This window comes from Siphateles boraxobius, unplaced genomic scaffold (assembly GCF_051911475.1).
Source record: "Siphateles boraxobius isolate OS27281-9 unplaced genomic scaffold, OSU_SipBor_1 42, whole genome shotgun sequence".
NCBI lineage: Eukaryota > Metazoa > Chordata > Actinopteri > Cypriniformes > Leuciscidae > Siphateles > Siphateles boraxobius.
In genome coordinates, this window is record NW_027509053.1 from 2112051 (window position 1) to 2134387 (window position 22337).

The window sequence follows — 22337 nt, forward strand, 5'->3', positions numbered from 1 at the left end:
GGTTCCCGAAACATTTGAGACACGAGTACTGAGAGTTTCGATCCAGAAATAAATGGCTTGAGATATTCCCTTGTCCCTCAACAGAAGCCTGCACACCTTTCAGGTTTTGGAAATAATCCTGTAACTTCAAAGGGACCTATTCATGATGTAATCAGCTATTCTCCTGACGTGCTACCTCTTTTAGACTTTGTATACAAAAGCATCGAACCGGTGACAGTAACTGGCGCTGTGGCTTAGTTGGTTAAAGCGCCTGTCTAGTAAACAGGAGATCCTGTATTCGAATCCCAGCAGTGTCTTATCTGTGGCTTCTAAGAGTAGTCATTCAATCATCTCTGATGTGAAAGACAATCTGGACTTCTCGGTTGCAAATGAAGGTTTTAAAAAGTGTGCCGTTTTTTGGGTCCCACCAGAGTCACGAATGGTGTCCCTTTGCACAGACGTCTTTACCGGACTGACATTTGCTTAAAGCTGGGGTTTTCCAACTTTTTCAGAAGCCTACGCAGCACATTTTTCTTCTTTTCCTTATTGAGCACACCCAAGTCAGATCGTCCAGTACGTTACTTATCAATCAATTATTTGATTCACCTGTATTAAATGAGAGAGATAATAAAAAAAAATATATATATGTGGTGCAGATGCGCTTCAAGAATGGTTTGCAAGCTCCTGGCTTAGGCCTGAAATCTGCTACTACCGATTGATATGGTCAAGCCTATGGATATTTGTACAAACAAAGTCTTTAAATATATGAAGAATAATACATGGATATCTTTCTGGATTTTGCCCTTTCATATCAGAAGAAGGCTCAGGAAACATTTTAGGCATTACTATCGAGAGTGTAGAGCCAAAATTAAATGAGTTCAGACATTCCCTTGAGGCGTGAAAGGCCCTCGTGTTTTGGAAACAATCCTCTTACCTCTAAGGGACCTCGTTCATGACGTGATCAGCTGTTTTCCTGATGTGGTACCTCTTTTAGACTTGTTTTACCAACAAATTCCACAGTACCTGGCGCTGTGGCTTAGCTGGTCAAAGCGCCTATCTCGTAAACAGGAGTTCCTGGGTTCAAATCCCAGCAGTGCCTTTGGCACAGGATATGGGAGTGCTTAACCTTTTCACATATGAAAGTCTTTGCATGACGAACTGTGTTTACCTGCACAAAACTGGAAAAACTTAAGAAGTGCTGCGCATGCAACACTTCCCTGAAGTGTGTCATTTTATGGTACAATGGATAGAACTTTGGACTTCTAGGATGCGAATGGAGAAATTCCCTGTTTGTGAGTCCCACCAGAATAGTCAGTGGCCTCTTTTGCTCTGATGTCTCTGTGAGTCAGACATATGTTTAAAACTGGGGTCCACAAACTACTTCAGAAGCCTACCCTTCACATTCTGCTCATCTCCCTTATTGGACACACCCACGTCAGATCATTGAGTACTCTACTAAGTAGCTCAATTAACTCTGTTGAAATAAGGAAGATAACGAAAATGTATAGCGTCTGGGAGGTTTCGAGAATGGTTTGAAAACCACTGGCTTAGGCCAGAATCTGCTACTTCCTATTGTTGAGATCCAGCCTCTGGATGTATTCAAAACAGTCTTTACAAATATGAATATATAATTCATGAAAATCTTTCTGGATTTTGTCTTTCAGATCAGCTGAAAGCATAGCAGAGATTGCTTTCCATTTCTCCCAGCTGAGACAGAATTTAGATGTATTGTATCTGGAGGTTCCAAAAACATTTCAGACACAAGTATTGAGAGTTTCAGATATTCCCTCTTTCTTCAACAGAGCCCTGCATGCCCCTCGGGTTTTGGAAATAATCCCCTAACCTCTTTCATGATGTAATCAGCTATTTTCCTGACCTGCTACCTCTTTTAGACTTTTTATGCCAACACATTGTAGAGAGTTCAGCAAGTGGCGCTGTGGCTTAGTTGGTCAAAGCACCTGTCTTGTAAACAGGAGATCCTGGGTTCGAATCCCAGCAGTGCCTATTCCACAGGATGTGGGCACCACTCACTTAATCGTTTACATATGTAAATCTTTGCATGCTGAACAGTGTGCATCTGCACAAAATGAGGAAATCTAAGAAGTGATGTGCATGCAATAGCGTCTTAAAGTTTGTCTTTTGTGGCTCTGTGGCGCAATGGATAGCGCATTGGACTTCTAGATTGTGAATGGAGATATTCAAAGGTTGTGGGTTTGAGTCCCACCAGAGTCGTGCATACCCTCTATTGCTCAGATGTTTTGGAAACAATCCTCTTACCTCTAAGGGACCTCGTTCATGACGTGATCAGCTGTTTTCCTGATGTGGTACCTCTTTTAGACTTGTTTTACCAACAAAATTCACAGTATCTGGCGCTGTGGCTTAGCTGGTCAAAGCGCCTGTCTTGTAAACAGGAGATCCTGGGTTCAAATCCCAGCAGTGCCTTTGGCACAGGATATGGGAGTGCTTAACCTTTTCACATATGAAAGTCTTTGCATGACGAACTGTGTTTACCTGCACAAAACTGGAAAAACTAAGAAGTGCTGCGCATGCAACACTTCCCTGAAGTGTGTCATTTTATGGTACAATGGATAGAACTTTGGACTTCTAGGATGCGAATGGAGAAATTCCCTGGTTGCGAGTCCCACCAGAATAGTCAGTGGCCTCTTTTGCTCTGATGTCTCTGTGAGTCAGACATATGCTTAAAACTTGAATCCACAAACTACTTCAGAAGCATACCCTTCACGTTCTGCTTATTTCCCTTATTGGACACACCCAACTCAGATCACAGAGTACTCTACTAATTAGCTTAAGTCACCTATTTAAATAAGAATAGGTTGAAATCCACTGGCCTAGGCCAAAAGCTGCAACAACCTATTGTTGGCCACCTACCTAGAAAAAAAGAAGAAAAAAAAACACGCTTTCCATTTCTCCAAGCTGAAACAGCATTTAGATGTATCGTAACTGGAGGTTCCCGAAACATTTGAGACACGAGTACTGAGAGTTTCGATCCAGAAATAAATGGCTTGAGATATTCCCTTGTCCCTCAACAGAAGCCTGCACACCTTTCAGGTTTTGGAAATAATCCTGTAACTTCAAAGGGACCTATTCATGATGTAATCAGCTATTCTCTTCTTTTAGACTTTGTATACAAAAGCATCGAACCAGTGACAGTAACTGGCGCTGTGGCTTAGTTGGTCAAAGCGCCTGTCTAGTAAACAGGAGATCCTGGGTTAGAATCCCAGCAGTGCCTAATCTGTGGCTTCTAAGAGTAGTCATTTAACCTTCTCTGATGTGAAAGCTTAAAGCTTGTCTTTTGTGGCTCTGTGGCGCAATGGATAGCGCATTGGACTTCTAGATTGTGAATGGAGATATTCAAAGGTTGTGGGTTTGTCATATGGGTAATTAATAAATAAAAACGTATCGATACAAGGCCCCCACTCCAGAGCATTTTTTCACACACCGGCTTGTCTTGTGGATGTCTTGTGGATGCCATACCACCTTTGGAAGGTCAGGCTGTGCTGTCCTGTGTGTGGAGAATCAGGGTGTTCTGGTTAACCTCCACCAGCTGCATGGATGTTCCTCCCATCACCAAGCTGTTGCCCAGTACAAGCTGCCTTATCCTGCGATAGTCTTGCAGGATCAGAGACAATCTTGACAGGGCTCCCTTGCCTTTTCTTTTGGGGCTTGGGTGGACAGTGCAAAGTCTGATGAAGATGGTCTCCAGCAGACGGCAACAGTCAGGCCACTGAGCAGGTGCGCTGCTTGCACCCAGCACACATCTGGTGGTGCTCTCTACACCAGCAGGGAACTACACTAACATTTGCCACTGGTGGCACTTGCGCTACTAACTTTTTCAGTTACTAGCGCAAAACATGATTTGGTCGCACAAATTATTTATAGTAAGCCGCTCTGGATAATAATGACCAATAATGAAACTATTGCATACAGATGTGCTTTTTATTTTACTTGCCATCTTTTAAACCAAATGCCTTCTTGTTTTCTTTAAAATTGGTTGGGATAGATTTACTGCAATAGAAAATACAGTAGGCCTACACAATAAAGAATGAATTTCTTTTGGATTTCAACATGCTATGGTTGGCACAGATGGGCAGACTTCTGAACTCTTAAGGAAAAATAAAATAAATATAATCCACTTCGCGTGCTTCATACTGTCATTGTGAAGCTTCAATGATTTGTGTTTGAATTGTTTTGACGCAGTTAGAAATTTGGACAGTCCTGCAATTGAAGGCCCACAGAATTTACATTAGGGCTGCACAATATTGGTAAAAAATGACATTGCGATAGTTTATTTTTCTGCGATATATATTGCGATATAAAAACAATTTCACCAGATGACTTGAATAGCTCTATTTGGAAAGAATAAATCATTCTAGAATGACTGGGGTGGTTTTGTCATGGAGTAAATCCACATAGAAACTAATATTAATAGAATGTTTTAATGTCAAGTCAAGTCATCTTTATTTATATAGCGCTTTTCACAATACAGATTGTATCAAAGCAGCTTCACAGTGATAACATGAAACTAATTACAAGAAGTTTGTTTCTAGAATAAAGTTGCGTAATCGTCCACATGAAGTAACGCAGATCAAAAATATTGTTGAATAATTAAATGTCCCCAACTAAGCAAGCCAAAAGCCAAGGCAACAGTGGCAAGGAACCAAAACTCCATCAGGTGATAGAACGGAGAAAAAAACCTTGGGAGAACCCAGGCTCAGTCGGGGGCCAGTTCTCCTCTGGCCAACGAACGAACAGTGTATGATGTAGCTAATGTAGTTAACCAGACTTTAATAAATGGAACCTTATTGTAAAGTTTTTCTGATTTATGTCTCTTGAGTTTAGTGTTGGACAGATCAGTTGTTTTAACCATTCGTTAAAGTGAATCGGTTCAAAGGAGTCATATTAATTCGCGAATTGGACGTGTTATTAACGGACCACGGCACACGTTGTGTGATTATCCAGGCAGTTTAGGACATCGCACAAGATTTGTCTCAACACAGAAAACATTTCATCACTAGATAGATTTTTTGGTTTTTTGGTTTTGTTTATTGAAAGTGTTGTTTATGTAATCTGAATGTGTGGAAAGCTTTTCAGAGAAGATGAGGCAACGTTATTTTAGCACAATTCATAACCAGTGGTAGTTCAGGGAGAAAAAAAAAATTGGTCGTCCGACCTTTTACCATCGTGTATTCTCAAAGATGTTCAGTCAACTCAATTCATTAATATGAGCGAGAGCGGGAGAGAGAGCAAGACAGTGTTAAGACGGTGAGGGAGTGCGCGCGCGGGGGTTTCACTCTCTCTGCTCGTTCTCTCAGTTAAACAAGCGCGAAGCCAACTTGATCTGTTGAATGCTCCGAGCACGTTATAAAACGTATTCTTAAAATACACATTTCTGTTTTAATAAATGCTCATAGTAAATCATAGCATATTGCCTAAAACATATAGGTAGAAAAATAATCAAACGGTGATACATTTGCGACCCATTAAAAATTAGGGTCGCAATGGCATTTCAAAAGGTCGCATATGCGACCATTTTGGTCGCAGTGTAGTTCCCTGACCAGGGTGAGTGGGCTTCTTCGGGACCTTGAAGCGTCCACTCAGCAGTCTCTTTCGGCATCGACTGTCTTACACCACCCGTTCCTTGTCCCGGTCATCCAGGTTCTGCCAAAGAGCAATTATGGTGTTGGCTTCCTGGTTGGTCAGGCTGAGGGCTGTGTGGTCCCGGAGATCCACCAGATATTCTGCCAGCTGGTCCACATGTTGATAACCCGGGATATTTTGGTAGTCAACAGCCTATTAAAAAACACAAACATGCAATACAATTATTACATCACATCTGTCTAATGCATAATTCCATAACTGATTGTGTTATTTTCCTGTTTATCACCGTAAAGCACTGTATAGTACAAAGCAGAGAGAGCGCCATTCTTGACATTTTACAAAGCACCAAATAAATAAAGATGACTTGACTTGATGTGTATTTGCAGCTTACAAATGAATTTAGGCTGTACTTTTAAATGTAAAATATGTGGAAAGTCTGGATTTAAAGCACTGGATGTTAATTCATCATAATTATTCTAGTTAATTTGAAAGACATACAAAGGAGTAGTATTTACCGTCTCTTCTTCATCATCATCCTGACCAGCATCCTCTGGCTCTGAGGGGAGAGTTGAAACAGATGTTTCAGAGGGAACAGGTGTGACAGCAGTCCCTGAGGGTCCAGGTGATGAAGGAGACTGTGTGAGGACAAGTTTGGGGTCAGGGACCAGTGAAGGGGATGTGGAGCCCAGTACAGGTGTGGCACTGCTGGTGACCAGGGTGGAAGAACCCAGTGTCAGTGTGGCAGAGGGTGGTGACAGAACAGCCTCCGGATCTGCTATTGTGTGATCCTCGCTGATGTCACAGAAGCCCTCATCTTCATCTCGCTCCTCCACACTGAGGTCCTCAATGAGCTCTGCTGTCTGCTCAGAGTCAGGATTCATGTCCTGCAGTGCCTGACCAGTCTGCTGGAACAGATACTGCACTCCAATGAGCTCACCTGAAATAAAAACAATAAACAAACGGAAATTAAATAGAATGTTGTGTATCATATTTGATACATTAGGCTTTTGTAGTAGCTCATATAGTGTGAGAATATAGAGCTCATCGTCAAGGAGAAAAAAAACAAAATAGTTTTATTAAGAGGCCAAACACGTTTAATTATGGGGGCAAAACATGAAATGAAATGCAATACAATGATGATTGAGAGAAAAGTCTGATGATCATTTTGATATTTACATGTAACATGATTTTCTAATCAAGTGAACCCAAGCTGCTTCAGTCTAGTAACTAGTCATTAAATATTACTAACAATATAAAAGTTATTCTTACAATTACTTTATAAAATCAGTAAAGGTTTTACAATGAAAAGAAACGTGAAGCACGAGCTGAAGGTGGACACTTTTACAATTATACTAAAAGACTATAATCAATCAGACGACAGAGGGCATGTTTCCTAAAAAATTTTGATCATGTTGATCATTTAGAGTCCTTTAGAAACTTGCATATCAATTATGATACAATCGACTCTATAGGGTTAAATCTGACATATAGACGGAGGTTACACAGAAATTGCAAGTTGATAAAATAAAAAATATATAAAACAATTCTCACCGGTGTAACATGCAGGGGGACAAAACGTGGGGACCACTTTCCTGCCAAACAGCTTTTCATAATTGCCGTTTAGACAGTGAACAAGTTCTCCTGTGTAGCTGTGGAAAGCTGATGGCTCCGATGACAGGGAAGCAGCCTCCCGGTCCTGGTTCCACCGGTGTAGACCCTCCAGCAGATAAATCTGAAAGTTCAGACTGTTTGCACTGGTCCCTGTAAATAGACACAACAGTGTTTAGGAGGTGTTAAAGGAACACACAAAAACACTTAATGCTCTTTCTTTACACCTGCACAGTGTGTGTGACAAAGACAATACCTGGGATGAAACGGTTCAGGTGTAAATGAAAGGACTCGAGAGAAGTGGAGCCTCTGGCACATCTGTAGGTCTTCAGAAGCACACCTCCCTTGTTTAGGCTCCCTGTCTCTGTATAGAGCACAACACCAGGGGGGTCTTGAATGCATTTCACATGCTTCTTCTGGACATTCCAGATGTGCTCCATCCTTTCTCGGTCCAGGAGAGGAACACCCAGGGAGTCTTTGCCCTTGCTGCTCAGGAGCTCTGTAAGCAGCCGCTCAAGGAGAAGGATGGTAGTCTCCTCTCCACAGGTCCTCCTCCGGCAATGGAGTGCCAGCTCATTCCTGGTAAGATGCTTGTTGACATCTTCATCTGTCAGCGCAGGCCAACCCTGGGATATCAACAGCTCTCTCTTTGCTTTGCGAAGCATAGAAACATCAGCCGCATCCCACTCAAAAATGCACGCTGACAGCCGTGACATGAAGATGGGATACAGCTGATGGGCATCAGTTGTACACCCCATGGCAATCCTGCGCAAAAAATGCCAGATGTCCAAGCGAATCATGAGATCAGGCCACCCTCTGAATCTGGTTTTCAGCTTGGTCTCACCCACATCAGTGCAGCAGCCACAGTCCACGTACAAAACAGCAGGTGGATCCACACTAGCCTGCTGGTACCTTTTCACCAGACCATCGACCATCGTGTCCAGTCCTGCTCCTTCCTGTGCTGTCAGCACACTCATGAGCACCTGACCAAACTCATTGCCAACAGAGGTAAGCCAGAGTCCCGTTCCCCTTGCCGTCCCAGCCAGCTTCTTAGTGATCTGCAGTAGATGACAGGAAGCATGCAATGCAATGAAACATCACACCATGTAGAATATGATACTCATGCTCTTATAATGATATAACAGTAAACACCATAAATTAACAAAAATCCCCTGCTAACCTTTTTAGTGGAATCCATCTTCAAGACTGAACCATACGTAGATGTTATCCTTGCATGGATTCATCCAGCCTTGTCAGGATGTCTTGGCTGTACACGGTGAGCAGCCACTTGCAGCTTGGGACCACTGTAGGCTCTGGGGGTTCCTGGAATTGTATTTGCAACACCCCGGGTCGTTTGAGGAAGTCCACACATTGGGTGGTGTACCGGGCCATACGCTGCAGCCACTCCTCACTGTGGTTCTCACGCAGCTGTTTGATGACACGGGACTGTTGCCTAGGCCACGCTCACGCAGGAGCCGAATGACTCTCATATCACAGGCATACCTTAGGAAAAGCTAAATCCACACATTCATATATTTTACACAATTGATTTGTAAAGTATTTGCAAACATATGTGATGATGGGCTATCAAGTGGATGTGTAATTAAAGTGTACTTACTTCCGCGTGAGGATGACCCGAAATTCAGAGCGATTGCCCAGATCCAGCTGTTGCAGGACAGTCTGACTCCAGGACACATGCGAGGCTTTACACTTGGTACAGATGAGGGTTTCTGTGACCATGTTGTACATCCTATCGATGTCCAGAACCTGCCGTGCCCTTTTGTGCAGACCGCCTCCAGTCAGCTGATGCTGCCCGCAGGCAGAATTGGGACAGAGAGCCTTGATTTTCCAAAGCTTGTACGGCATCCACAGCAACAGAGCAAGACAAAAAAATCTGTCTGGAGCTGGAGCCTGGTTGTAAATAAGTGCTGGCTGTGGTGGGTAATACCAGAGCTGTAGGTTGTCTCGAAGCTCTGGTTTTCCCTTGGGCCCCATTTTAAAAAGCCTGCTGGCAATCCATCTGTGATCCTCTGGTGGCAAAGTGTCCGACCACAAACGATGCAGTCGAACTAGAGATGCATCTTGCAGTAATGCCCCCGAAGGAGTAGTCTGTGAATGAAAAAGACAAAACATTTAGTCTAGCAGGTCGTTTATTTAATTACCGCTTTATCTATCCAAGACTACCCTCATATAAAATAGAAAATATTGGATGTCAAAAACGTACTTAAGGTTATAGAATAAAATGTATACATTTGTTCCAATAGTTTTCAGAATTGTGTCAGCTGCTAGCACTAATTTGTGTGACTACTGAGTTGTGACAGTTAATATGCAAATTCAATTATTTTGGACCAATAAAATTTGAAATTACTTACCGAGACAACATGCAATGAAATATAATATATGTTGCATATATAACAAGAGAAAGAAACAGTCATAACTGTCCAATAATTTTAACTAATCCTAGATGGAATTATACAATACTGTTTAAAGGTCTATGTTCAGTAAGATTCTTTTTGTTTTTGAAATATGATTAAAATACAGTCAAAAACAGTAATAGTGGGAAATAATATTGCAATTTAGGATCGCCGCTTATTTGAATCTGTTTTCAAAAGTATTTACAGTTTTTTTCAATCGCTAACAAGCGCTTACCCATACTTCAGATACTTTTTCCTAAACTCTTAACACAGACTCACACCAACAAAACACAATTGGCCAAATTGATAATTTTCTTCTCAAGAACACATTTTGTTACAGATTTTTATGATTGTTTACACACTAAAATAAAAATTTCCACACAATTTGCAAAATTCTACTCCAATGAGCAAAACCCCTCCGCAGATTTGCACAACATTACACACAATGTCTGCCTTACCCTTATAGCAAAACATTACACACGGTGATTTGTAAAACTCTACACACATTTTCACACCTTAGACACAGATAAGGATTGTGAGGTTACTTCCTTGTCATTACAAAGCCCCGGATTGCCATTGACCACACTAATGAATGAATTGGATATGCACATCCATCAGGCGTGGAAGCACACATGTGCTAATTTGAAAACGCATCACTCAGGAGTGCTATAAAAGGCAGCAGGTGAGTTCACCTGTCTTCAACAAAAATGGAAGGAGCTAGAAGAAGAAGAAGAAGAAGAAGAAGAGTGAGAATAAGAGGGGGGGCTCAAAGAGGAGATGAAGGAGGTAGAGGAAGAGGAGAAGGAGGTAGAGGAAGAGGTGAAGGAGGTAGATGAAGAGGAGAAGGAGGTAGAGGAAGAGGAGAAGGAGGTAGAGGAAGAGGTGAAGGAGGTAGAGGGACCATGGACTGACACCGATGGAAGCTGGACAAAGAGTTCAACCAAATCTCTGGTTGATACTGTAACTGAATAGTTACAGTATTCTTGTTGCTTTTACAGCAGTTTTTCTTCAGAGTCAAACTGTATGTACTTCATGCAGTAATTTTAATTTGTCTACAGATTTTATTTTTTTCATTGATTTCATTGTTGGTTGATTACTGTAACTGATTATGGTAAGAAATACTGTAAATAAATACTTGAAATATGAGTCTGCAGAAATCAGTGTTGTGCAGTGCTTGGTAAGTTTATAGTAGGCCTATTTGTGTACATTCTCCCTATATCTCAAACTAATCATGAAGAATGTTGTTTGTTTGTCACAATTTTTTTTTTTCATCTAAATTATCCCTTACATAACAATGTCTGGCCAAAAATCTAGCACATGCTATTTCCTAAAAATAGTATTTTTACAAATGTGTTTTTTATTTATCACAACAGTGTGAAACTGGTTACAATAGTGTCTGATCATTGAGGACTGTGTTGGTTAAATGAAAACTAATAGCATTTTCACAAATATGTGTATATCTTTTGACTGAAGTGTGTATGTTTTGACAGAAGTGTGTCATTTTCCAAACAATCTAGGAATTATGCCAATTGAGTGTGGTGTTTGGATAATTGTGATTACATTTTGAAAAAAAGAACCCGGTTTTCAAAATTGCGTGTAAACAATTGAAAAAAACTGTAAATATATACTAACTCTTGTAAGGAACTCAGCTTTTTGGAATTATTAATAATCAATAATATCTTGTTATTATTAATTATAAATATTTGGGTCAGTTAATTGGATTAACTTGATGTGGCTGAATTAATATTACAATCAATTAATCAGTTCTTCCAACGAACTCTTTTGATTATTAATTTATTCTAAGAAAAGGGTATCTTCCATGGCCACCGAAGAATAATTATTTCTTCGCCTGTACTTGTACTTTGAGCCAGTAGCAAAAACCGTGATCGTAAAGTGACTTGTATTGCAAGCAAAACAGAACCAAATACATATTATGTACAAGTTTTATTAACTAAATATAGATATTTATATGAATATAAATAAACTAAACAACATACACACATGAATACATAAATAGGTTAGTGATAGGATGAAGTTGGAAACCGGAAGAGGGTCTATGAGAAGAACCATCAGAATTTCATTTTACACATTTCATTGAATTGAATACTTGCATTTGTAATGGGAACAATTCTTGAAGTTGTTGAAAATTGAAGTCGTTGATGGTTCCGGCAGTGTCAAGTGGAAGTTGGTTGAGAGTTCTCTTTCTCCAGGACCGCATGGCTGGTTTGGGCAAGGCCTGGGACTCTGTTGAGGCCACGCCGAGCACCCAGGAGAAGTGAGGAAGTCGGAAGGATGGGTGATTGGAGTCGTTGTTGGTTGGAGTCTTTGTTGGTTGGAGTCTTTGTTCCAAAACTCCTGAGATTGTCCTTGGTTCTTTGTGAGAGAGTCTTCTCTCTTTTCCATGAGGCCGGATCTGGTTGGAATCGAGGCCTGCTGGGCCCTGGGGCCCCCGTGGAGGGGGAGGGGGCTCCCCAGTCTCACCAGAACAGTGTTGCGGCTGGATGGAAAAACTAAGAGAGGCAGGTCACATGTGGACTGTCTCTAATAAGGCCTGGAGAAGATCCTCCCCTAAGGGTTGAACTCGACCAATCAGAAAAGGGGACATGTCTGAGAGGGAAAGTGGCTCTTAGTTGATTTATGGATCTTTGTCCCTAGGAAGATTATACCTTCATTAATGCTAAAATAGCTATAACACATCCACACTGCATTCTAGAAGAAGGTGATGTACATCAAAGTGTGAGTCATTAAATGAGGATTAGTTAGGTAGGAGGCACTATACAGGTGAGGTTACATTGATCGTTAGTTTGTTGTATACCAGGATACATACCATAATATATACCTAATAGTACACGAGACAGTAAACCATTTACACTGTTTCTTTCACAGTTTTATGCATGTTCATTTATAGATCAGTTAGTCTATGATTAATGCAGCAAAGTCTGTTTTAAAGAGGGTTTCTGTTTCATAGTCTCTCTCTTGAGTATGTGGCCACATTCCTCGGAGGTCGTAAAATCTCCTTGTCATGCCCTGTAACATGACACTGTTTCTGCCCTTGTGTTTGTTCATTTGGGCTGTGTGAGGAGTTTCATAAACCTTTGTATATAATGAATAATTAGTATGTGTCTGATTGGTCCATACCCTACACTCTTCATTTCAAAATAGAACACATCTTTCTCTGCACACACTAACTTTACCAAAACACTGGAAATCTGACTCAGAATGAAATTATTCTGTCAAAGAATAACACTTGTTTTCACTTCACAAGGTACATGCAGTCAATCAAAGTACAACAGGTTTCAAAATACTGGCTATTGTATTACAAAAACTTCATAGACTTTTGTGTTTCAGTTTTACAGGTATTTGCATACAAAACATGCAATCCACCATTTTTACACTAAATTTATTGGTTGGGAACTGTATGTCCACATGTACAGTATTCCAGTAAAAAGCAAATCAGTTTTTTTTCCCTTTACTGTTTACCAGCCTCTCTTAGTGAAAGACCGTGGTTGATTACATGGTCAATGATAGTGGCACGAATTTCATCACTGACTACTGTTCTTGCAGCCCTTGGAGTGCCACCACCACACATTCTTACACCTCTACCTTGCCCTCTCCTTAGGCCTGCTCTTCTCCCTGGCCCTGCACCTCTCACTGCACCTCTCATCTCTCACTGCATCTCTCACTGCACCTCTCACTGCACATCTCACTGCACATCTCACTGCATCTCTGACTGCACCTCTCACTGCACATCTCACTGCATCTCTCACTGCATCTCTCACTGCACATCTCACTTCACATCTCACTGCACCTCTCACTGCACCTCTCACTGCATCTCTCACTGCATCTCTCACTGCACCTCTCACTGCACCTCTCACTGCACATCTCACTGCACATCTCACTGCACATCTCACTGCACATCTCACTGCACATCTCACTGCACATCTCACTGCATCTCTGACTGCACCTCTCACTGCACATCTCACTGCACATCTCACTGCACCTCTCACTGCATCTCTCACTGGGCCTGCTCTTCTCCCTGGGCCCCTTGCTCTTACTCTTCCTCGTCCAGACATTACAGTGTTTGTCTTTTTCTGTTTCCAAAAACATCCCTCCTCAAAGTCCTCCTTTTACTGTATAAGTGTCAATGTAACAGAAAAAAATAACCCCTGCCACTGAGTCTAAGCCAGACTGGAATCAGCTATGGTTGGCCCAATTTACACAACATAAATCAGGTGTTTGTCAATTATTCAATTGTTTGTTTATTATCAGCTGAGATATATTGTTTTTGAACTGATATCATTGAAGAAGCCGAGGTTTTTATACTGTATCTAAGGTTTGGAATATTGTTTTTGCTATTGTGGGGTGGTGTGTGTTAACATTTGTAAATACTACAAAAACAATCCATAATTTTGTTGGGAGGTATAGCTTGTCTGTTACGAAAATGTAAGCATTGTGGAAATGTGTTCACTGACTGCATATTGTGTGAAAACTGTATAGTATTGCTCTTAATTCATTATGATAAGATTTCCTGCATACAAAATATATTTCTAAAAAGTGCACAGATGTGGAATGTGTCTTAGAATGCAAGTTTCTAAAAAGTGCACAGATGTGGAATTTGTCTTAGAATGCAATGTGGATTATGCCAGTACTTACAGAGACAGTGGTGCTTGGTGTAGGGGCACTGGACACTGCTGCGCTGGGTTGGTCAACAGCCTGAGATGGTCTCCTAGCCACACTCAGATTTGGCTTTGCAGCAGCAATGTGGGACCCACCAAATCTTGGCTTGGTAAACTAAAAAAGGGCAAAACAATTTCAATGAAAAGACAAATTGAATTGTAACAGCACATTGGCCAAAAATATAATAAAATGTAAAATGAGAAAATATCTATTGATCCTATCATTCATTATATAACTAAAGGACCTGCTTTCTTTCTTTAACTTATTTTTTTGTCTGTGTATTACCACACTCTACTACTTATACAGATTGAAATAAGCACAGTTAGAATAGAAAAATGTGTGGGAAGGTATTGCTAGAATGTGAGTATATAGTAATTTAACAAGTACCTTTTAAAAATGACTTAAAATCAAAAATAGTTTGCACATAGTTTGTAAGAGAAAGCGTTTATTAACAGTAATGAAGGTTACCCTTGAAATGGCAACAAAGCAGATTCATGATGACTTAATTAATAATACGTGTATAATTAATTGTGCATAAGTGGAATGTTACCTGAGAAATACAGAATGAAAGACGTAGCTTCAGTAGCCAGTTGGAAAAATCAAGAGAGATGCTATGAAGGACGCGAGTGTCCTTTAACCCATAATGGCAAAGCCCAATTAGAGAGGAAGAGGAGAATGCAAGAGCAGAGCCCAGAGAAGAAAGAGATCACATAGGTTACATTGTTCTTTCACCATTTTACTTGATCTAAACCAACCTGAGACAGTGAAACTGACCAATAAGCAGACTACAGCCGCCCCTGTACAAGGTGTCACAGCTTTTACATCTTTACATTTTTACCTTTTGAGTGTGAAAACCACATATGCACTTTGGGACCGCTCCGAGCAAGGTTGTCTGGCCGCGAGACTGCATCGGACATCTTTCAATCTGTAAACATTATCACACATATAATATAGAATACATGCATTTCTAACTTATCAGTATGAATGCCACATTAATTTATTGTAGTCTGTCATTTATTTTTATTCATGTTCTTTGAAGGGGAGATACAAACTGTAAAATTAGAGATAAAGAGTGAGTAAAGTTTGTATCCTCCTTTAAAAGAACAAGAGAGGAACATTTCACACCTTCAAAAAAACATCCATTCACTCAACATCCCCACCCCCACTGCCTCATATCTCTGAATCTCCCAGTGCAAAAAAAAGTTTTTTTTTTTACATAAATAAACATAAATCTCAAATACCTGCAACATTATCTACATACATATCCATAAATAATGATGACATTGAATTAAATGATTAGGATTACAATTATTACATCATGCAAAGGTGACAAAAGCACACTCACCCTTTGGTACACGTCATGCCACTTTTTCTGTCGAGGAGCTGGCCTGTTACCCTCATTTGATGGCCAAACTCCTGTGCTGGCAAACTTTTTTAGCCTTGCAATCCAGTCAGTATCTGACATGGCTTTATGGGATTTTTTGCCAGACATTTTTTTGTTGGGGGGCTAACGGTTAGGTTATATCGTTTTGAACAAAACTACTATAATACAAATTATTTCTTTAAAAAAAGCACACACGATATTTACAATTATAATATATACAATTATATACAAATATAAAATTACATTGTCCGAAAATACAGTTAAAGTTACCGAAAAATAAGTTTCGCAGTCCTCCGTTAAAATGATGCTGCCTGACCTCCGTGACAGTGATGCTCGACGTCTGAACTTTTTGACCTCTGACACGCCCCTCAGGATATGTCATTACTTCGTACACCTTCGGCTCAGTTCGGCAACTTGATTGACACTCGGCTAGCTTCCTGACTCCTCCTCCTAGCGGTGCTAAGCGTAAACGTGCCATCGACATTTCCTTGTACTCTGATTGGTCAAATGTCGAAAATGATAAGGAAAAAGTCAAGAATGGCGCTCTCTGATTGGCTGCAAATGTTATAAATGATAAGGAAAAAGTCAAGAATGGCGCTCTCTGATTGGCTGCAAATGTTATAATGTCGAGAATGGCGCTCTCTAATTGGCTGCAAATGTTATAGCGCGTCGACGTGATTGGCTGTGGCGTTCAACATTGTTCAACATTAACCCCATTTTGACGGACTATCCTTCGGCAGCTGGCGTTCAGGTCGCAGTCTCCCCTGGAGGCGAGGGTTCGAATCCCACTTCTGACAAACCTAACCTTTGGCTGCAGGCTCAAGCTAGAGTCTTTAACCCTCTGGCAAGTTTATCCAGAAATGCAGTAATGTTGACAAAGCACTGCAATTCAGTTCATGCTAGAATTAACCAAACATTAAAGTAACACTGACCTGCAGTACATGACCTTTAAAGTAACACTTTAGTGCAATTTACGGGATTCTATGGCACTTGGAATTTCAAGTCATGACATTTCAGAAAAATTGTAAAGCAAACGTGTTATCCACTACACTACGGAAACCTATTGATGAGACGCATGTGTTTTTTAGAAGATGGCTCCTTCCCATAATCTGCCCTGCAAGCAGTGTGACAGTCTGTAAATTCCACAAACAACAGAACAGAGGTCATTCAGCATGGCAGTCTGCCTACAGCTCCTTGGTACGATGGCCTTCACCTGTCTCAAAAGTAAGGGTTTTGTAGCGAATTGCTGGATTACAGCGAAACACAGGAAACCTCAATGGTCATTTGTTTTATTTTTGTCCTTTTCTAAAGAGATTAAACCACAAACATTCCTGCAAGTGTACCGACCTGCTCAACAGAAAATCACATACGATATTTTTGCAAAAACCACCCACAGTTTCCGCCCAGTTTCGAACTGGGGACCTTTCGCGTGTGAGGCAACGTGATAACCACTACACTACGGAAACAGTCTTCATGTTGCAGACATAAATCTTTAGGTGCACGCTTATTAAAAACCATATAAAGGAAATGAGTGCTCCACCCACCTAGCGTGGCAAACAGTTTCTGTCAGAATCCAACCGCGATTGAATTTAAACCACAAACGTCCCTGCAAGTGTACTGACCTGCTCAACAGAAAATCGCATATGATATTTTTGCAAAAATCACCCACAGTTTCCGCCCAGTTTCGAACTGGGGACCTTTTGCGTGTGAGGCGAACGTGAAAACCACTACACTACGGAAAAATGTCTTCAAGTTGCACACAAAAAATCTTTAGGTGCACGCTTATTAAAAAGCATATAAAAGAAATGAGCGCTGCACCCACCTAGCGTGGCAAACAGTTTCTGTCAGAATCCAACCGCTGTTTCTGCTCGGTTGCGAACCGAGGACCTTTCACGTGTTAGGCGAACGTGATGACCACTACACTACAGAAACCTATTGAGGAGACACATGTGCTTTTTAGAAGATGGCTCCTTCCCATAATCTGCTCTGCAAGCAGTGTGACAGTCTGTAAATTCCACAAACAACAGAACAGAGGTCATTCGGCATGGCAGTCTGCCTACAGCTCCTTGGTACGATGGCCTTCACCTGTCTCAAAAGTAAGAGTGTTATAGCGAATTGCAGCATTTATATTTAAAATGCCTCCACTTGTTTCCGGACAGTTTTGAACTGAGCACCTTTCGCGTGTAAAGCGAACGTGATAACCACTACAATACGGAAACTTGATTTGGACGTCAGTCCCACCTCTTCTCAAGCACAATCAGCACCTACACCTGCACCAATGCCGTCTGCACTGACTGAAACAGCTGTTCCCAGCTACTCGAAGAAAAAAAGTAAAGACAGTTAAACACACGTGCATTAAATGTGTTATACACGCAGATATATATATATATATATATGCATTTATTTCCTTTGCTTTGTGTTCCGTGCAGTTCTGCCACAGCCTTCACCGACATCACATGCAGTCTCTAGTTCTCCCAGTCCACCAGCTCCTGTGTGTAGACCTTCTTCACAGACTGATGGCTCTGTACCACCTCCTGCAGCACAATCAGCACCTACAGCTCCTGCATCAATGACGTCTGCACAGACGGAAGCACCTGTTACTAGCTACTTGCAAGATGTTATGGAGTAAAGATGGAGGCTTTTGGAGTCCAGATGGAGGATGTATTGACTTGCATTATTTTATCTTGCTCAGATGTGTAAACACTAAATGTTAATAACTGTTATCATTAAACACTACATAATTATTGATTTAAAAAATCTTTTTTTTCCCATGTTCTCCACAGCTTTATATTTTATTATTATTATTATTAATGTTATTTTTGTTTAATCTATAAGTATTTAATACATTACCTTTTTCAGTTTTACATAATAATATGTATATTTTTGTACTATAAATAAAACGAGAAACTTATTATTTGGTGTTTACTGGTTATATTTCATATATATATTGGATTTGTGTACATAGTTAAACAAATATAATGTAAATATCTCAATGTAAAATGTAAAGGTCTAAAACATTATCAAAATGTTCTTTACAATTATTCACATTAAAATATTTTCTATATTAAAGAAAACTATACCCTATTATAATGTAAATGTTTATTAAGGTAATTGCACATTTTGTACATCCTACACAATAACAAATCTTACACGTTTTATTCTATTTTGTGCACAAAGTTAGTTTATTATATGTAAATCATACTTAACATGAGTTTCTAATCATTTTTGAATCTACAGTAGATACACTTTATGGTATTTGTGGTCGAGACGGGAATCGAACCTGTTATTTCGTGTATTTTTTCAGTCCCCCCTCCCTGGAATTTCCTGCGTTCTTATTGGCTAGCAACGCTCTACACCTACATGCGACTGGCCGTTGCGTGTAAAGCGAACGTGATAACCACTACACAACGGAAACTTGATTTGGACGTCAGTCCCACCTCTTCTAGGGTACGCTTGTTCAAGAGCGACCGAAACTATAGACTGCCCAGTGTTTTTAACATGGCAAAAAGCTGCTAATTTAACTGCAGGGCATAGTCTGCCACCGTAGAACAGCCCTGACGTTAACATAGCAGCTGATCGTGGATGGAAACCGCATTCGAGGTTTGTGCGAAGACAACTTGAAAGTGTTCCAGAAAGCAACTCAACGATTGTAGAGCAGGTTAGAAACCCATAGCTCATTCCTGTACCCATAGGATATCTTGGCTCTTTCAGAGATGAATTGGTGGGCGTGGATCTCCATGTAAAGTCGACACTGCAAAAGGAATCCACTGCAAGTCTCGTCTCCCGAATATGAAGCGGGTCGGGCCATGGGGCTACTGGATGCCGGTCGGAGACTCTGTAGAGTGCGACTAAGTTCAGCGAGGGTTTCTTGAAGTGAGGTAGGTGGACTGGATGATGCAGCGTCCGCTTCGAAGAGAGGCGAATGTACTGTGGCAGTCGATGCGGTGGCGCCCTGAGTGGTCTCAGCACCGGAATGTAGAACATTATGAGCCGATGAAGCTTGCATAGTATGGTCCGGTCTTCTGTCAGGCTTCTACTGATGGACGAAGACACAAAGATAGAGTGACAATGTTTATTTAAACAAGTATAAGCAACTTCAGAATACTTGAAGGCTCGTGATGTCCCGGGGAATTGACCTTTCGCCGGCCCCTCCCCCAAAACGGCCATTGACCAATCACACATCATAGCAACCGTTACTATGTGAGCAGGTCCGTCAAACATTGACTCCAAGCAAGATGGTGAAGCGGTGCCCACGGCGTTTGTAAATCGGACACTAGATACCCCGAGAGATTGTCTGGAGGAGTTGTGTTCTATCCGTTTCCAAAGCCGAAAACACAACGTGAGCGGTGCCTACAATGGATAAAAACAGTGTGGACGGCCCCACTCCCAGTTACATGTGTTGAACATGGTTAACTCGCGTGCAGCGTGCGTGAGACTGACACTGAGATTAGTCAAAGAAACATGGAGAAAGCAGATCAAGAGGATCCACAAAGGAATTACGTTTTCTAAAGGTTTGTTGTTAACATGATATTTTCGGGGAGAAATGAGCAACAGTCACTAGCAGTGCAGCACCTGTAGGCTAACGTTACAGTTTAGAGGAGTGCAGGTTCGCAACGGGGAAAGCATGAAGCTTGCTTGACAACATCAGTTAATATCAATATCGTAACGAATAGAAATAACCTTAAATAATGTATGATTATCTGCATCTTTCTGTCTCTTATGTATAGTTACTTTATAAACACGAAAATCGCATTCAGCATGACACGCAAGCGGTTGCCGTGGTAATGAACAACCTGCTCGTTAAAGAGAATGTATAATCCTGTATCGGAGGCAAAATTACTAAATATGCAGCGTGAGTTATATATTTCTAACTCCAAACAATTGGCCACTGAACCAGCTTATAAAATCTTCTTAAAGGCTGTGCTGGTTGCATTTGAGGTACAGGTCATAGGGTTTCTCAGATTTCGCTTGAGACAGTATAAGCATTAGCCTCGATAGTAGTCGTGTCTCCTTCATTGCGTATTTTATATTTGGAATATATCCCTCCTCTGCATACTGTAACCCATTTTGCCTCGATCTGGAGGATATCGCGGAGGTATTGATCCAAAAAAGGTCACTGACACGCACGGGTACACCTCTTCCCGTCATGGCAATCTGTCCCGCTGGTCGTGTTTGACCATTTGTTTGTGGGTCGTAGCAACAGTGTCACAGTGTTGGGTTTGTGTTCCCCTGATGTCCACTAGATGTCCTCCTTTCCCACGGTGTCCTTCACTTATGAACTACATTTCCCACGATCCTTTGTCTCATCATTGCACTCAGCTGTTTCTTATCACTGATCATTGCACTCAGCCAATTCCCCATTATCATTGTCGATTCCCTGTGTATATAACCCTGTCTGTTTCAGTATGTGTCACGGAGTCCTTGTATTATGTCCCCACACTTCCGTTATTTGTATCATTCTGGTTCTCGTTTGTATTTTATGTTTTGGATTGCCTTATTGGACTTTTGACCCCTGCCTGGATGACTAAGAGTTTGGATTGCCCTTTTATATTAAACTACTGCTTTTGGATTTTCTGCCTCCAGTGTGTGTTCCGTGACAGAAGGACTCCGTCACACAAGATCCAGCGGTATGTTTCTCAATATCTCTTCCCCAGCCACCGAGCGGGAGAGAAGGGAGTTTTTTAAGGGGACCCGATTAGTTAAGTTTCGTGGAACCCGTGGAGGTCGCAGTGGAGGAGGTGGTCGAGAGCCTGTTCACGTCCCGTCTGCCCAGTCAGAGACTGTTCACGTCCCGTCTACCCAGTCAGAGACTGTTCACGTCCCGTCTGCCCAGTCAGAGAATCTTCACGTTCCGTCTGCCCAGCGAGAGACTGTTCACGTTCCGTCTGCCCAGCGAGAGACTGTTCACGTCACGTCTGCCCAGCGAGAGACTGTTCACGTCACGTCTGCCCAGCGAGAGACTGTTCACGTCACGTCTGCCCAGCGAGAGACTGTTCACGTCACGTCTGCCCAGCGAGAGACTGTTCACGTCACGTCTGCCCAGCGAGAGACTGTTCACGTCACGTCTGCCCAGCGAGAGACTGTTCACGTCACGTCTGCCCAGCGAGAGACTGTTCACGTCACGTCTGCCCAGCGAGAGACTGTTCACGTCACGTCTGCCCAGCGAGAGACTGTTCACGTTCCGTCCGCCTTCCTGGGCCGGGACTATCTGGAGCGTCTGGCTCGGATCCTGGACATGCCCGTGTCTGCTGTTCCAGAGCCGGAACCAGTGTCTGCTGTTCCAGAGCCGGAGCCGGAGGCAGAGCCAATGGCCGTTCCAGAGCCGGAGGCAGAGCCAGTGCCCATTCCAGAGCCGGAGGCAGAGCCATTGCCGGTTCCAGAGCCGGAGGCAGAGCCATTGCCGGTTCCAGAGCCGGAGGCAGAGCCAATGCCTGTTCCAGAGCCGGAGGCAGAGCCAGTATCCGTTCCAGAGCCGGAGGCAGAGCCAGTGCCGTCTGCCTTCTTGGATCTGGACTATCTGGAGCGTCTGGTTCGGATCCTGGACATGCCCATGTCTGCTGTTCCAGAGCCGGAGCTAGTGTCTGCTGTTCCAGAGCTGGAGGCAGAGCCATTGCCCGTTCCAGATCCGGAGGCAGAGCCAATGCTTGTTCCAGAGC

At 41.9% G+C, this 22337-nt stretch overlaps 6 non-coding genes across 6 annotated transcripts; all 6 read left to right on the plus strand.

Moving 5' to 3' along the window:
• The first annotated feature begins 222 nt into the window (after window positions 1-222).
• trnat-agu (transfer RNA threonine (anticodon AGU)) lies at window positions 223-296 on the plus strand. Its single transcript has one exon. It is a non-coding gene; the product is annotated as a tRNA-Thr (tRNA).
• A 708-nt stretch (window positions 297-1004) lies between these two features.
• trnat-cgu (transfer RNA threonine (anticodon CGU)) lies at window positions 1005-1078 on the plus strand. The gene has a single exon. It is a non-coding gene; the product is annotated as a tRNA-Thr (tRNA).
• An 831-nt stretch (window positions 1079-1909) lies between these two features.
• trnat-ugu (transfer RNA threonine (anticodon UGU)) lies at window positions 1910-1983 on the plus strand. The gene has a single exon. It is a non-coding gene; the product is annotated as a tRNA-Thr (tRNA).
• Window positions 1984-2122: 139 nt separating this feature from the next.
• Window positions 2123-2211, plus strand: trnar-ucu (transfer RNA arginine (anticodon UCU)). The gene is given in 2 exon segments: window positions 2123-2159; window positions 2176-2211. It is a non-coding gene; the product is annotated as a tRNA-Arg (tRNA).
• A 136-nt stretch (window positions 2212-2347) lies between these two features.
• Window positions 2348-2421, plus strand: trnat-ugu (transfer RNA threonine (anticodon UGU)). Its single transcript has one exon. It is a non-coding gene; the product is annotated as a tRNA-Thr (tRNA).
• A 734-nt stretch (window positions 2422-3155) lies between these two features.
• On the plus strand, window positions 3156-3229 carry trnat-agu (transfer RNA threonine (anticodon AGU)). The gene has a single exon. It is a non-coding gene; the product is annotated as a tRNA-Thr (tRNA).
• Window positions 3230-22337: the final 19108 nt, after the last annotated feature.